Source organism: Cyprinodon tularosa, unplaced genomic scaffold, assembly GCF_016077235.1.
Source record: "Cyprinodon tularosa strain WSP-4 unplaced genomic scaffold, ASM1607723v1 ctg308, whole genome shotgun sequence".
Lineage (NCBI taxonomy): Eukaryota > Metazoa > Chordata > Actinopteri > Cyprinodontiformes > Cyprinodontidae > Cyprinodon > Cyprinodon tularosa.
The window spans coordinates 108,189-126,542 of record NW_024039017.1 but is presented as its reverse complement, the minus strand read 5'-3'; the positions used below and the strand labels follow the sequence as shown (position 1 = coordinate 126,542).

The window sequence follows — 18,354 nt, the reverse complement described above, 5'->3', positions numbered from 1 at the left end:
CCGATGAATGGGTCGTTTAGTTCCATCGTTAGCCTGTAATATCCGAACCTGTCTATGTTCCTAGGGGTCGGTCGTTAAAGGGGGGATTGCCATTAAGGGGGGGATTGTCTCCTGTAATACCTGAAACCTGTCTATGATTGTTAAGGGTCGGTCGTTAAGGAGGTATTGTTCACCGGCTGGAGCGGGTAGGTCCCTCGTTCCTCTGTGACGGGGTGGGGGGTTTGGTGATATCTGGAAGGGATCATGTCTATGATTGAATTGTATGTTTTTGGAAGCTGGAATCTGAGTCCACCACCTCTGTTTAAAGTTGTTTTTTCTCTCTTAACATAGATGTCTTCCTTCACGCCCCTCTCAAACCACCTATTTTCTTTATCCAGAATATGGACATTTTAAATTCTATTCTGGATTTAACAGGAAGCCAATGAAGAGAAGCTAGGACAGGATAGTTAAATACTATATACTATATACTGTAATATCAACTTGTTAAAGTTTTTAAATAAGTTATAATTAGTGTTGCATCAATGCCATTTTTGGCCCCGATACCCGATTAGGTTATTTGCATTACAACAAGCAAGGTAGAGTGAATACGCAAACTTGAAGTGGGGAGAGGGACTTGCAGGAAAACTGGAATTCTCCTGAACATCTAGTGTTAATGGTATTGATGGTGAGATGAGACCTCATGAGGATTTGAACCGTTTGGCCAAATCCCCACAGTTCATGAGGCTCCATGTGAACATGTCACCACCTCCTGGTGGAGTGCAGAACTACAGTTAGTAATAAAATTTGATTTGTTTGCAATTGTTTTTCTTTTTTTTCACCTTATCAGTTTATTTGAAATTGTTAATTGGTGTGTATAATAAAATCTTTTGTATTTTTTTAAGTTGTAAAATTTCTTAGAACAATCAAGGTGCACAGTTTTTCTGCCATTTAAGTGAAAACAGCTTAAGCAGATAGTGAAAGTGTTTTTGAAAATTGGGCAATGATGAGCAAAAGGAAATGTATTAGTCAATTTCATTTAAGAATAATATTTTTTCACATTTTTTGGTTTTAGGTTTGTTGGAAAAGGTTGGAAGTTGTGTTCAACCAATCTTTTGGCTAAACCAACCTAATTTGGTAGCGTTTTTCCCAATCTATATTTTTACTAGGGCAAACCAACCATTAGGCAAAAATAATTAAGTATATATCGCAACTTCAAAAGTCAAGGAGTCTTGAACCATCAACCTCTGGACAGAGAGTCTGTGTGTATGTCCATATGACGCCACTTAAGTGGACAACCATATCATGGAGGAAATACTACTTAACACCAATGTGTTAACACTAACTGTGTCCGGTGGCTTGCTCAGATAATTACATTGTTTATTCTCACCAAAATAGTTTTAAGCAACTAGATTTATTGTTTTTCCAACCAATCTATTCTTAGAATCTATCCATACTCTATCAAGCTGACATCAACTCTCCTCCAAACTCCATCATCTTGACTGAATACTGAGGCTGTTCAGATGCCTATTTATTAATTAATTTCAAGCAGCTTTTTAGAGAGCTATAAAGCATTTAGCAGCTCGCTATTAGCAGCTTTCTGACAGAGCGACAGCAGGTAACTACCCTGAATGAAAATAAAATCCTAAATCAATAAGTGGTCTGATAAAAGCAGCTCTCCTCAGCTCTCTCCTCCCTCAGAGCTCTCCTTTTCTCATCCCTGTGCTCCTCAGACCCTCCAAACCAAAGGCATCAATGGAAGATCTATTAGAAGTCATGCAAGCATTGAACTGAAGATTTGACAGCCAGGATGAAAAGATGGCAAGATGTGAACACAAAACTAACCCAGAATCCAGTAATGATCAGCAGTGTGGCCAAAGCTCTAGAACTGAATGTGAAGTGAAAGATTGAAAGGAGAAGAAGTTGATTTGGAGTCTGAGTCTGTTGAACAGAGGATCTTTTGCACTGCAGGTTCATCCACTTCACTCCATTCCTTTCCTGCTGGAAAGAAAAATACAACTTTACTGTTTGAATGACTTTCTTTTTCTTTATGTCGAGCTGTTATTGTTCAAACAGCCAAACAGCCCTCTTAATGCTTAAAACAAATGTGTATTTTATTTAAATGGTAGAGGACTCGTGAATAGTATAAAAAGAAAAAAACATTATTTTTAATATTGTAAAAGGCAAGGAGCTCACTGTGCCTTTCTGCAGGAGACCTTCTCCTGTGACACAGACGCCCCCTTGTGGTCAAACCAGAAGGGAGAAAAGATCCTAAAGCTGATGAAATGTGTCACTGGATGCTTCTTCTCTTTAATGTTCAAGGATATTCATTTTGTGCAATGAATATGGGGATACAAATACTAGTCAAAACAATTTGTTAATTTAAACTTAGATGATATTATTTCTGGATATAGGGAAATGAACTATTAAAACGCTGTTGTGGTAGGAGGGAACTTATTAATCCTGATAACCTGTTAGAAGGATGGAGACAGAAACCCTGATGCCGTCACATGGATCAAAAGTAATGGCAGAACCACATCCATCCATTTATGGTTAACCACACCAGAAGCAGTCAGATATCTTTCACATCTTCCTATTTCTGTTGCTCTTTTAACAGATCACTGGGCTATATATCACTCAGATTAATTCAGAGTTATTGAAACAAATGTAACAAAGATTACAGGAAATGTAATGCTGACTTATTACAATAGATGAAAGATAAAGAATTGATACATGAAATGAAAATTGACCAGACAGGGAAGTAACACTTTAAATTCAAGTTTGAAGAATTTTCAGTAACATTTAGCAAATTCAAATGCAAACACCAAAGAGAATTTGAAGGTAAATTGGTGCAAAATGATTCATTTATGCAGCTAAACTGAAATAACTGAATCTGACAATTGTGACTTTATAAAATTATAAAAATCTATTAGATGTTATATATCATAAAGGGCAAATGGTGTTTAGATCAGAGCTAAATGTATAGAAAGTAAAAAAAAAAACATTTTTCGACTTAAGAAAAAAATAGGCAAGAAAGGTCAAATATAAAATCATTAATTATAGACAACAGCGAATGCACCGTTCAGCAGAAAAAGATAAATCAGATAAAGGTATCTCAGAGGAAATATACAGATTTTTAATCCAATTAATAATTATCAGAGTGCAGTTGTGTGAACTCAAATATTTTTCTAGAAGAGATTAAAAAAATAAATTTTCCAAAGAATAGATTTCACCTTTAAAGAAAGTCTGATGTCAAATTAGAAGCCACAGAGTCACAAATAAACAGCTACAGGGAAAGCATTGGGACGAGACGGTTTAACTACAATATTTCACAAAAATTTGGGGGCAGAACTAAAACCTTCCTTTCCTTTTTGACCCAATGAATGAGATATTATTGACCATTTCATTAACATTTACAATGAAGCAGGGACTCTTTACTCTCATTCCAAAACCAGCAAAAGATCAGAGATGCATTGAAAATCTTCATCCAGTCACTATTAGATTCTGATTGCAAAATATTTACATGTTTGATTGCAGACAGATTAAAAGATGATTGATTTCAGATACTAAACGACACACCATCTTTTCTTCTTAAAGAGAGATTTATTCCTAATAATGTGACACGGGTTTTAGATTTGCTGAATTATGAGCCTCTGGTGGAAGATGATGGGGCCGTTCTTTTTTTGGACTTTTAGAAAGCATTCAATGTGGTTGAACTGCCATTGATTATAGAAGCATTGGAGTGTTTTGGCTTTGGGGAAAGATTTATAAAAAACCAATACGTTGCTTTACAGACATCCAAAGTTCAACACCTCTGCCCTCTGGAACATCTAAACGTTTTAACAATAACAGACATTTAACAGTTCCGGGAGTATCCCTGATATAGATAGCTGTTCACGGATGTCAACGAGTCAGATAAATTATCCCGGATTTTAGACTTTGCAAGGTGGTGATTTTTTATGCGAGTGAGAGCGGGCAGGCAATAATTCATGCATCATGTGCAGTGATGGGACTAACGGCGTTACCTTGTTTTAGTAACGAGTAATCTAACTAATTACTTTGACTGTAACTGTAATGCAGTTACCATTGCAGACACCCGTTACTGCGCGTTACTCAGGTCGCACAATGAACCTTTTTTCATGATAGGACTCGTGCGCAGCTGCGTGAAGCTGACACCCCACCCACGTCAAAAAACTCTGCAAATAGACTGAATGTTTAGTGCAACGTTAGTGCAGATTTGTGCAGAAAAAAATATTGTTTGTGCTACTTTTGTTTAAGAGATATTAAAGATTATTTTTTTAGGTCATCCAGAGGTGCGCGCCTTGTCATGAGAGAGGGGAGGATGAGAATGGCTGATGTATAGTGAGATTCCGTCTGTCAGTTGGGTAGGTGGGTGTTTCTGCTGGTGGGTGTTAACGTACAGTAAACACAGAGAGATGGAGAGTCAGGAGGATCCAGCAGCAAAACAGCGTTTTCCTGATGGAAATACCGGTGTTACGTCGAGCTGCGTTTCCCCATCAGATACGGTTTCCTCTGCATCTCCGCACAGCGCAGGCGGCACGGAAACGCGCATGCTCGCTAAAGGCGCGCAACAGTCGCCCTGTGCTCGCGCCACAGGGGAACTACGGAGAGCGTGAACGATCAAATGCTTAACCTGACAACAGCCAGAAATGATAGCCTATATGGAGAAAGGGAGAAATCTGGATGGATGGATGGATGGATGGATGGATGGATGGATGGATGGATGGATGGATGGATGGATGGATGGATGGATGGATGGATGGATGGATGGATGGATACTCTGCCTTTTCAACCTACTGTATTTTTTATTTTAAACATTATTTGATGGCCTTTGTGGCAGGGATGGAGATCCATATTTTATGTCACCCACAGAGTATACATCTAGATAGATAGATGGATAGATAGATGTTGCAATATCTATAACAACCCAAACACACAGGATTTCAGAATTAGACATCCCCAGTTATTAATTTCATATACTCACCAGATCTGAATGCCCTGTTAAAAAACTTCACATGGCGTTCCCCCCTGATTTCATTTACGTTGAGTTGCAATAAATGCACAACTCTCTGCAGGTTCTTGTCTTTGTCGTCCACTCTATTCAGCTGGCTTTGGAAACACACCGCGAGAAGGTGGGGGCTGGGTGGTAAGGGTTACGGGGGCGAGAAACGCAAAAGTAACGAAATAGTTACTTTTACTAGTAACTAGTTACTTTTATTGTGGAGTAACTCAGTTACTTTTTGGGAGAAGTAACTAGTAACTATAACTAATTACTTTTTCAAAGTAACGTGCCCAACACTGATCATGTGTGGTTTAGAACTAATGCGACTGCGCAGACACAAATAAGAGAGAGCGGGTGTGGGGAGGAGGTTACTGGTGAAACCTGTGCAGCGTATCTGTCCAAAGCGATGCTCTGTTCAACGAGCATTCCAGGCGACTGGTTATCAGAGAGCTGATTGGATCAGTCAGAAAAATAGGCCAATAAGTTTCCGTTTACTGTGTTACAGTCACCTCATTTTACAGCAGAATATACTGAAAAGTATCCATGTCTAGTGAAGGTGAAGAATGATGGAGTGTGCATGTATGGAGCATGGTGTGGCAAGGGGCGTCAGCTGATCCAGTACTATACAGGGGCACAACAAGGAACCAAAAGAATTTTGGGTAATTATTTATTTGAAAAAAAAAACATGGGCACAGATAACTAAAGCAAGCATGCGAGCAGATATTTTATGGCACTTATTTATTATTATAAAGCGTCATGAATAAAATGTACAATAAGATTGTTATTTTCTGCATCATGAAATATCTACCTGAACCAAACTGAAATGAACTGGCCCACTTGTGAACTTAACTGTATATCTCTAATCCACTACTGATGAAGGCACAATTTATCTTCATTAAGTACTTGAAAACTGAAAACTTGAAATGTGCAACTGTAAAAGGAAAAGGCTATAAATTGAAAATATATGTATTCCAAAAACCAGTCAAACATATACTAAGTTATCACACCAATATATTTATATGAATGCCAACAACAAAAAACATTATAAAAACAAAACATAGTTTCCTGAACAGCTTTACATTTTGTCCATAAATCTTGCCCTTCTAAGGCTTTGTGAAGGTAAAACTGTATTTTTCATGGTCCAATATTATTTCACAAACCTAAAGAAATAATGTACCAGTTAAATAATGTTTTATGAGCAACTATGCAGAGTAACAAACATCTAGAAAAAGTATACTATATTCTATTATTTTCCATATAAATCCCAGATTGTTTATTCTTCTTTGCCTTTTCTAAAAAGTGCTTTAAATCAGCCTACCTGTCTTTATCCATGCTGGATCAGATCCTGGTGTTTGAAAAAGGAGGCAGTGAAAGCAGAATAAAGCTACATGCTGCTAGCCAAGCCTTATTGCGAAACCAGGTGCTGGAAAAGGACATTTCTTGCCCCATTTTTCTCTCTCTCTCCAATGCCTCTCCAGCCACCGCAACTCAACCTGTCAATCACCCAAAAAAATTCCGAGCTGAGAGGAAGTGGTTTGCTCACCACTTCCTCTCAGCTCGGGGCGCACCAGAGCTGCAGCTGAGCTGTGAGAGATGAGCTGTGAGAGCGGAAAATTAATTAATTAAAAAAATCAGTGCCCCTGGCATATCCAGGCACCGCAGATGTGCAACGGGACATGTGCCCCTGTGAAAAGGGTCTGCCGTTTTCTAAAACTTCTGGCCAACAACTGAATATAATTAAATGTGAAATGATGGCTATTCATGATGGTCCACTTAACGCTGTTTGCTATATTTCAATCCAGAAAGAGCTGAAATATTTAGGCATCAATATTTCCAAGGATAATGAATTAAGAGAAGTATCACACATAGAAAGTAAAATTCAGAAAACTTCAATCATTTTCAACAGTTGGCTCCAGAGAGATGGATCTATTTTTGGACATATGTTACTCACTAAAATGAAAGTGGCTCTAGGCATATTTACCCAGCGTACTCGTTATATATATCTGATGAAGTGATTAAGAGGAGAAATCGAGACAACTTTAATTTGATTTGGAGAAACAGATGCCATTACACTAGAAGATCTGATGTAGTGAAATCTTTGGAAGGACGTCTGAGTATTATGAATTTTAATCCAATGAACGGCGCCGTCAGAGTCAAATGGCTACAGAGCTTCATTACAAAAGGATGAGTCTCTGATAGCATTTTTATTTGTTTTTTTTTATTGATTGGTGGGGTTCTAATTCTTAATGAGATGTGACTTGGAATCTTTAAATTATCAATCAAATGATCAGATTTTTATAAACAGGTCATGAAGAAATCTCCCATCAGCAGCTTGAATGATTACCGCCTGGTGGCCCTCACTCTGCTAATCATGAGGTGCTTTGAGAGACTGGTTCTTCAGCACATCAAGGACTATTTCCCCCCAGACTTGGACCCCCACCAGTTCACATAGCAAGTGAACAGATCCACAGAGGACGCCATTGCCGTAGCTCTCCACTCTGAACTGAACCACCTGGAGCAGCAGCAGAGGTATATCTTGATGCTCTTTGAGGATTATTACAGTTTGGCCTCCAACACAATGATCCCGAACAAACTTAGATGCTGGTGCAGAAGAACCATTATGGTATTTAACCTTCAGAAGAAGGAAATCAAAAAGATCTGATTGAAACTCCTGAAGAAAAGCTTCATCCTCTGATTGAACAAACCTTCATTTCCTCACTGAGCTGTTTGCAGCAATAGATCAAATGAGCAGAGCTCCCAAAACATCAGCAGAAACGATCTACTTACAGAGTCTTCAGTTTATAGTCTGGACTCTCTACAAGATCCCGCAGCTGCTGAACATCTGACTCCTTCACGTTGTTATACATCAGGTCTAGGTGTTCCAGATGTGAGGGGTTTAACTTCAGAGCTGAAACCAGAGAAGCGCAGCTGATCTCCGACAAACTGCAGTAATTCAATCTTGATAAAGAATAGAAAGATGTGAGCTGATCCAACTGGATGCAGGTTAGAAGAGTCCAACAGAAGCAGTTAACACTAGAAATACCAGAGCTAGAGGATTTTCGTCAGCCTCCAGTCCCCCCAACTGTACTTCACAACCCCTTTCAGATGTAAATGCCCCATTAGCGCTGTGGTGGGAGAACCTTCAGTTTCGGTTTTAGCTTAAGCCTCTCTTTCCCCCCTGCTCTCTTTACCTGAGTAGAGGGGTGGTGATGTTGGGGGGTGGAGTCTGAATGACAAATGGCTCCTCTATTTTATGAGTAGAATAAGTACAACATGAGCAATGACTACACTATAGATTATTGTAGTGCCTCCAAACGTGTAGGATACACAGATGAACTAATTTAGTTCATACTACAACTCTTACTCTGGGAAAATGTGCTAAACTCTATTTTTGGAGATTTTTTCATTATTATTATAAGCAGGCCAGGTGTGCAATCTTTGCAACAGAACCCACAGGACTGAGCGTTGCGTGCACTGCATAAAGTGTACCGGTCAAAAATGCAGGAAGGACTCACCCTGGGTTTGTAAAAACTGCTAAATGGGACAACTGTAGCTTCATATGTAGTGCTTTTCCTTGGGTGAAATACGTGTTATTCCAATACTGAAATCATATTCTTTGTCATTTCTGAAGCTGAAATGTTGAATGACATGAAAAAGCGAGACAAGACAAAATACAATTATTATCCAAGTTGTTCTTTCTTTCGCATAGTGAGCTTTGCAGTATAAATCTGTTGAGTCTGTTGCTGAATGGACAAGGGTCTGCATTGCCTTGTTGGGAAAGCATGGTTATGACCTGTTCTCAACTCAGGAACCAGGACTATGATATCTGGTTGTTCAATAGGTTTGCCTAAATAAAAGACTTAGATATGACTTATCAATATATTCCTGCAAAAAGGTCTGATGTTGCAGGGGCAGGTAATGAAAAGTGCTGGGAAAAAATGCTCTTGTTCTGAAGCCAGTTTGTTTCAGCCTTTATCCAGTCCCATGTAGAAGGGCTGGTCATATCACAAGTTATTTGCATTACACTAGGGACAGTTAGCAAGGTAGAGTGAACACACAAACTTGAAGAGGGGAAGGGGGCTTGCAGGAAAACTGCAATTCTCCGGGAATATTTTCCTAACATTACCATATCAACCTGGTATATTTGTGAGCAACAGAGAATTGCAGGGATGATCCAGCATATTTGTAGGACATCATCATAACTGTTCTTTCTTCAGATCAAGACTGTAATTCATGGATAACCTTAGAGTTGCTGTCAGTCAATGCTCATCATAAGTTAACTTAGACATGGGTCTAAATTGACCGTAGATGGGGAACTTAAAGAGTTTTTAACCTCAAACCACATCAAACAACAGAGCGGGGGAAAACTCTTAGTTTAGACTTCTAAGTCTTTTTTTCTCCACCAGAACAACACACACAAAAATAAATTCTGTTATCAAACTCTAAGTCTGTTTTTTTTTTCCTCTAAAATTGCAAGAGGGTAAACATTTTTTTCACCCACACATTTTATTAAGTGTTTGTTTTTGTAAAACCTTTTCTGTTCATCTGTAGCTTCCAGCTAAATTGCAGGTGAGCACAGATAGGATTACAATTCTGCCTTCAACACAATAATCCTGCACAGACTGACCACTAAACAGGTCACTCTGCCCCCCCTCACATGTGGAGATCTGAAAGTCTTACAGCTCCAGATGTCATAGAAATGAGACAGATGGGCCCAGTATTCAAGGTGAGACAGTCAGTTGGAAAATTCAAAATGTTTATCAACACAAACAGAACAGAAGCACACTGCTAGAAAGGGGTGATATCCAGCCAGTGGGCTGATAACTGATGCAGCTTGCATCACCCACAGTGTCCCCGGTGCTGCAGCCCCAGAGGACTTACAGGAAGCTGAATAGTCAGGGGTAGACAGATCAGACAGGAACAGACAGATCAGACAGGATCCAGGCTTCCAGGAAACCTAGACCTCCCAGGCAGGTTCAGAGTCCAACGGAGTCCAGAAGCATGGCCAGGCAGACACGCACAGAAACATGGGCTGAGGTGCAGACAGGCAAGCTCAGTGGCTGAGGGTTAACGGAGACAGGACATTGGACCAGAACTTGATGCCGGAAAGTTTAAACAGGTCTCCTTCTTGAAGCCAAGCTTACAGGATTAAAAACTGATCCTCCCCGCGTTCCGAGCCAAAACACTGAGGAGTCCTCAGGAAAGAAACAGTGTACAATCAGGAGACGATACAGATACAATACCCTCTTCCACTAGCCACCAGGATCCAGGACTTGAACCTTAGAACACACGGAACACACTAAGGCAAAGGAAACAGGTGAAAATACATGATGATACAGCAGGGAAGGAACCGGCAGGTGAATGAAATAAACAATTAAGGTGGAGGAATCAGGCCAGATCATGACACCAGTAATTGTTTCCAATGCTCAGCAAAGCAGATGCTGGAGCAGATGAAACTAGCCTTACTCAGTTTGATATTTGACCTTCTGAAAGATGGAAATCAAAAAGATCAGACTGAAAAGCTTCCTCCTCTAATTGGAGAAAGCATCTTTTCCTCACTCTGCTGTTTGCACTAACAGATCTCAGGGGCAGAGCTGCCCAAACATCTGGAATAGAATCAAAAACATCCAAAACCTGAATTACAATGAAGCAAACATGCAGCCTGAGGACTTTAGAATTGAGCTTTATTTCAGATTTCTGGGTTACAGGCTGAAAAAGGAATCAGAGAGAAAAAAGATCAACTTTACAGTTTGATCAGATTCAGATCAAACCTCCATGGAGCCACTAAATGGAGCTTGAATTTCATCTCCATTGTTCCAAAAAAAAAAAAAAAAAAACAATTACTAAATGACAGACAGGATCAGATAAAGAGCAGAAAAATCTCTAAACTCAGAGTTTATCATCAGGATCCAGTCAGGGTCTCATCAGGACACAGATCAGCTTCTCTCTTCTACTAAGACCATCACCTCCACAACCTGAAGGATAAACAGAGGAGATCAGTGAGTGTTTCCAGCCTCTCTCTCTCCATCAGCTGTCAACTAGTGATTCAGCAGATTCAGGATTAAGAGCAGCAGGGACTTCAGTCCTGGGGTCTTTTTCACAAAGCCAGTTTACTAAGAAACTCTGTTATGTAAACCTGAAATATGGTAAACTTTTCGATTTTACGAAGAGAGTTTAGTGAACCTCTGTTTCAGTCACCGTAGTGACATTGTTCCCAGAGCTAACCTGGTCGGGAGCAGGTTTTCCTCAGTAAACTCAGAGTGTCCTCTGTCTCCGCCCTCCCTAGAGCCAATAAACTGGTTTAATTTCCTGATTTAGTCAGATTTTTTTTCATAGTGGTGTGCAGAAAATAAAGAAAAAATAATTTACAAGATCCGTTAGACACAGTAGGTTTTACAACAGACATTATATGTCCGTTTGACACAGATCTTATCAAAGGTTTTCAACAGTTTTTCTACAACTTAGTTGATAGAATATGATATTTATTTGTTTTTGGTTTGTTCAATATGAGCGACATGCAGATTGGGTTGTTTTTATTTATTTTACAGTACACAAAGAACTACTGATAAATCATACAAAAACAGATTAATAATTTATGCAACGGGGGATGATGAGGGTGGGGGAGAAGTAACTTTGGATAAGGATTCACTCGGTGATAACTACCTACTGAGCCTAACGGTACAATCTGTTCTATGGAACTGATAACTGCTATAACATCTGCTGCAGCTGCAGACAGCAAATTAGTATTTAGTGTATGATGGAATAAAGAATCAAACTGAGGAGGAACCCTGTGAGATGATGTACAGGTTCTATCTGTTAGAAAAACGTTTTAAACTTCATTTTCACCTACTGCCATTTGATTTTACCTAAATACATACATTGATCCACTGACATTCAAGAAATAAACCCATAATGTTATTGTGGTCACAACAGGATTTTGCAAGCCATTTTGATATGTATTAGTTTGACTGAATATCTATTTCTGATATCTGAAAAAAAACATTTTTCTTTATCCAAATGAGCATTTAAAAAAAAAATCAATACTCTTCAGATCTAGAATAAACATTCTGGATTTCTAGAAATTATTTATAGATTTTCTCATTGCTTTTGTTACTGGTCAGCAGTTTTCATTAAAATCTCTCGTTCGAGTGGGGTGAAATAGGGACTTCCTGTTACCTGTTGTCATGGTGACTTGTGGAATCAGGGCTCCACTGGTAACGGCTTGTCATACTTGTTACACACATGTGTTTCTGAGTGGATCTATTTAGAGTTCATTGACCAAATTCACAGCAGCTGCTGTGAAACCAAAAACTCAGTTCCCGACCTTAGGCTAGATCAATTTAGAGTTGAGGATTCTAATCAGAGGTTGTTAAACCTGCTTCGTGAAATTGACCCCAGTTCAGAGCAGCTGTGGTAGCCTGATAAATGTGAGATTAAATGTGTAATTTAGTCTGGCCCAGATGAATGAGACATCGGAAGATGCTGATGAGAACAACCCGTTGTTTTTCAAACCATGTATGTGCCTATTTGCCAATGCTCTGACCAATGAGCGCAACTGACTGTGATGTAGGGAGCGCGACAGAAAGCTGGTGGGGGAGTTTAAACAAACAGCCTGTCGGTAAAATGGCAAATATGTCCTTCTTTAAAATGAATGAGCGTAGAATCTCTTCCTGCTCATGTTTCAATGAAAACCTCAAGTCTAATCTTTCACAAACTGATTCCAAAGCTGAGTCAAAAATCGCCACCAGAGCCAGCGGTACTTCACACGTGACTATGTTGAGAGAGAGCCGCTGCAGACAGGCTGCAGTTAGCCCTGGCTGCCGTTAGCCTCGGAGCTCCGCTGGTTGCCACGGTCCTATTAACTTCGGAAATAATTTTTTTAATTACACATTAAATCGGTAAATAGACCATATAGTGACGCTTGAAAGTATAACAGTCTTGTCTCAAGTGATCTTAAAACATATTTTTATTGAACAACAGCAACAGAAAAGAGAACTATTAGCTGCTGCCATGTTGCAAGCCACTGTTCAAAAGTTGTTGCCATCTTCCTTGTTGTGCTTTCTCCAGTGTTGCTCAGCTTTCTTGCCAGGCCCTCACAACATGGTCCACTTTGCATCCAGAAATTCAAAACACATCTCTGCGTTGCAATTTGCCCCCCAGTTCTAGGGGTTGGGGCATTGATCGAGGCAAGACCAAACTCGCAGGCAAAAATTATTTTGGCCGCTGACGGGTGGGGCTAGTTCACTAGACTAAAGCTGTGGAACAACTGGACTCACTCCAACATTCTACTTACAGAGTCTCCAGTTTGTATTCTGGACTCTTCACAAGATCCTGCAGCTGCTGAACATCTGACTCCTTCAGGTTGTTGAACCTCAGGTCCAGGTGTTTCAGATGTGAGAGGTTTGACTTCAGGGCTGAGACCAGAGAAGCACAGCTGATCTCTGACAAACCACAGCTCTCGAATCTGGATACAGAATAAAAAGATGTGAGCTGATCCTACAGGATGCAGGTTAGAACAGTCCAACAAAAGCAGTTAAACAGCTCTCATTAATATTAATGCCAACATGCTGCTGCTCCAATAAAGAGCTGCTGACTTCAGCAGGGAGAAGGAAAAATCACACACCAGACAAGCAATGTGGTTCTCCTAGCTGAGCTTTTCTCAAAGCAGACAAAAACCAAAACAGGACTGCAGCAGAACCCAAACCCAGACCAGTATTCATTTGGCTTGACAATTCACATTCAACAACCCTACATGCAAGGCAGACAATGAGATGCAGAGGAAGGGCGAGAGAGAGAGAGGGAGAGAGAGAGGGCTTATAGAAAGACAGCTAATACTAATTAATAAGCTGAAGTTATTCTAAGACTAGTTGTTCAAAATAATTGTTGAAATATTGAAAATCAAAGAGACCTAAAAATACAGTGACTTAATATGCATACTGTAGGTAAGGAATACAGAGGCACATTTGATTAAAATGATGAACTAAGTGTTCCTTCAAGGTGTAGTGGAGGATGTTCTTTTTCTGGGTGGATCATCAAAATATGTGGTCCTCCTAATTGTTAGTCATTCTATGTTAACATAAGACCAACCTATGTGCTCAGTGGAGAGGGTAGGTGTTTTCAAAAATTTGCGCCTAAGTTATACCTTTAAGTGGTTGATAAGTAGAATGATTTCAAAATTTAAATGAAAATTGAGTGAAAAAGCTAGTTAGTAGATAAGCTGAAGTCAGAACATTCAGAAACAATATGAATCAGAAGCTTAGTTAAAGTCTTGAAATGTTGAAGAAATGTAAAATTTGGGCATAAACTAAAAAAGCACTACCAGCAGAAATTAAAATAAAGCATTTCCATAATTTTAAATAAATATTTTAGAAATCACAAAGTGGATTTCAAAGATTCATATGTTATAGTGCGGTTATCACAAGTTTTAGTTGAACTGAACTGTTTAAATGTTATCAAAATATAATAAAATTAAGATTAAAATCATTGCCTAATGAAGAAAGTTTAAAAATCAAAGCTAGGGGTTAAAATGTTTTTCTATCAGTATGGAGCAATACATTTAAGTTTTGGAGAGTATAAGTGTTGAAGTTTTTGAGCTAAATACAAAAAATCTATTAAAATATTTACTGATGTTTAAAAAAAATTAAACAGTTCATATCTTAAATACATGGGTTGAAATGTTCTCCTGTTAGTGTGGATCAACCTTGTGTAGGTTTAAAGAGGCTTTGCAGATTTTAAAGTAGAGCAGAGAAATAAACAAAAAATCGTGTTTGACAAAACAAAGTCCTCACAAAGACAGTAAGACAATTATTGTGTGTGTGTGTGTGGTCTTGTTTTACATGACTTACAGGAAGTACTCGAGTTGAGGGGGGATGAGGTGGGGATGGCATTAAAAATCATCCCCCTTCATAAAATGACCACCCACCCGTACCATCCCTGTGGAATTTTTATCACTAAATGTGTAAATCTCTATTATATATTAACAGTAACAGCAATAATATAGCCTTTTCAGCATTTGGCAGGTCACACTTATGAATAGCGCACAGCCTGCGCTGTTTTGAACAGCATCTCAGCCAAGACAACATGATTTGAGGCAATGTGAAAATAACAAGGGCAGGGAATCATTGGCAAGTTTCTCCAAATAATCATACCTGCACTCTGTGAGTGTGGTATGAATTTCATAAGTCTGGGACAATAAATGTGAAAATAAGGAGGGGAGGAAATCTTCAGCAGGTTCCAGGTTCTAAGTTTAACAAATAAAGTGTCAGAAAGGATCTAGAATGGTGTTGTTAGCAAAATCGGGAATTGGCATCATCTGAGCAGAGAATGTACTCATCGCACACTGACTGTAGCACAATGACTGAAACATGTCTCCACACAAGTAAAAATTCCTATTAATTGGAATTTATCTGTACATCAAAACTATCAATTCTAAGGCATCCTTGTATAAGAAAGAAAAAAAACATTAAAAATATGTTTAAAATGTTCCTTTTTGTTCATATTTCATTCCGTTTTCTCATCAGTGGGCGTGAGTTTAGGGCGATGTGCACTCAGGGGAACTCTGGGCACAACAGATGAAACCCGGAGAAGAGAATCGAAGCAGGGGTGGATTTTAGAAATGCGGGCCCTGGGCAAAGACAGGCATGAGACACTCTGAATTCAGAAGACGACTCATAATACAGACCCATTATAGAGAGACAGAAATTTTATGTTTTTTTTAATATATTATGTCTAGGGAAAAATAACGATTCAAGCTATCACATTCAAAATGCATTTTGAGATGTTTCAAAAGACATCATCTGATTTGTCATTTAAAGTGTCACACATCTGAAATTATAATCAAGATATTTCATTTAATTTGAACTAGTCAAAACTATGTTTGTTTGTTTTTTAATATCCCAATTATGAATATTCCTCTAGTACTATCACTGAGCTGTCCTAACAATTGCCTGCAGAATTTTGCATGGCTGCAAGCCTGATGGCTCTTCTTTGCTAAGTTGTTTCAAAATGCCACAATATAGAAAGAACTCAGCAGTATGGGATGTACGAAGAACAACAACTTTATGAACTCTAAGACCCATTTCAATTTAATTATACGTTTTTTTCATATATTTAAACACTTTTTTTTCAAAATTTAGAATTTTTCTTCAATAGCTTATCTTATCTACTCCTCTCATCCCTTCACAGGTGTTGCCAACTCCCCTGCAAGAAAGGCCGCTGTTGGTTGTCCTAAAAGGCGCTTTAAAGGAATAGTACACCCAAAACATGATTAGCCTTCATTTTCTACTCACCCCCATGCTGAACAACACTCTGGAGTACTTTTTTGATATCTCAAATGCATCTGGAGATCTGGGAGGCTTCTTGCTGTCTGCTGACATTCAAATAATGGAGGTCTACGGTGCCCGAGACAGAAAGGTCCATAAAAGTTCACAAAAATGTGTCAATATTCCTCCATACTCCAACGTCCAATGTATTCCAAGTGTCCTGAGTGGGTAGCATCCAGAATTTACTCGAAACGAAGTCATAAAGAATGTTTTTAGAGCATAAACAGTAGTGTATGGGATTTCCTGAAAGCGCGCGCCGGCGCGTTCATGACGCTACGGAAGCCGGCAGACCAAACCAGATGAAAGTGCGCATTCGCGTCTGCTCTGCCGATAATGCAAGCATAGCAGAAGAAATGTGCTGTTTACCCGTGCAAAGAAAGAAACAACGAAAGAAAAATGTCTGAGGACTTCAGTGTTGAGGAAGAGCATGAGTTCTTTGCCGAGCTGAATGCGCTGGTTTGGTCTGCCGGCTTCCGTAGCGTCGGGAGCGCACATGTGCGCGCTTTCAGGAAATCCTATACACTACTGTTTATGCTCTAAAAACATTCTAAATGACTTCGTTTCGAGTAAATTCTGGATGCTACCCACTCAGGACACTTGGAATACATTGGACAACCAGTATGGAGGAATATTGACACGTTTTTGTGGACTTTTATGGACCTTTCTGTCTCGGGCACAATAGACCTCCATTATTTGAATGTCAGCAGACAGCAAGAAGCCTCCCAGATCTCCAGATGCATTTGAGATATCAAAAAAGTACTCCAGAGTGTTGTTCAGCATGGAGGTGAGTAGAAAATGAAGGCTAATCATGTTTTGGGTGTACTATTCCTTTAAGGTGCCTGATAAGGCCTGTCATCCATCCATCCATCCATCCATTTTCTGACACGCTTGTCCCGAGTGGGGTGCTGGTGCCTACCTCCAGCAGTCTGCCTGTCATCCAATCAATGGTAAATAGCTTAGTTCGATGGACCTGTTACAATAGTTTTAACTCATTCTTGGCATGTAGCCTAGCTTATTTTAAATCAGCCAATAGAAGCAACACTGATTTTCTGATAAATAGTATTTTATAAAATAAATACTCTAAATTAATATTTGAAAGGTGAGTAAAATTATTATAATGTATATAGGCTTATTTAATTTTCTGTTTTTTTTTAGATTTTTTTAAATTATTTCAGCTGTTTCAATTTATTAATTGCATTTGAATAAAAAAAATACTTGACTTCAAAGGAGTTAATTTCCAATGTTTTCTGAGGTTTATTTCCAAATTTTAATAGACTCATTGCCATAAGATTCTCCAAAGTAATATCAAAGAAGTGTCCTACCATGACTGTGAAGCTGGTCCCAGTGGGAAATTAGTCCCTAACTACATAGGGGTAGTGATAGCCATGCCAGTCCAGGGACTGACTGCAGTTCTACTGTAAGGTGCCTTGGTCAAGGTAAATGACCGTCATACCTGACATGTAATAACCATACCATATATAGTGCTTTAGGTTAATAAAAAATATTAAGTAGCCTATGTATACTTAAAAAAAAATCCAACATCCCCCTTCTTCTTTTTTTTTTTTACAACTCAACTACTGATTACAGGTACATATTGTTAGGAATCCAGTTTGTGTGGGTTGTGTCTTTGTGTGTTTTCTCTCCACCAACAGGTGGTGCCTGGTTCTCGTTGGCCCTCTCACACACCTGTGGATGGTTGCCTCATTACCGGAGGACGCTTAAGCTGCTGACTGCCACTACCTCGACGCCAGAGTGTTTGCCAGTTTTGGGTACTCTAGCCTCTCGGCAGGAAGTCACCCTGCTAACTGGATGTTTGGGACCTTCTCCGCCTGGAAGGATCGTCTGAGTTTCAAAGTGAGCTGGGGATTCAAACTGGAGGTTTGGATCAACCTTTCCCCAAAGGATTGTTTGAGCTTCTCATTGAGCAGGGGATTCATCTTCACAAGGAACCATTCAAGTACCATTGGAAATCTAGTTGTCAGTCAGCTCCTCCGTTCCTCAAGGAAACACCTCAACCTGGGTAAACCCTGTCCG

The 18,354-nt window shown here is 39.3% G+C and overlaps 1 pseudogene; it reads right to left on the bottom strand.

The window, feature by feature from the left end:
• Positions 1 to 7,364: 7,364 nt before the first annotated feature.
• The window catches only part of LOC119787992, a 38,646-nt pseudogene continuing 27,656 nt past the window's right edge, over positions 7,365 to 18,354 (bottom strand).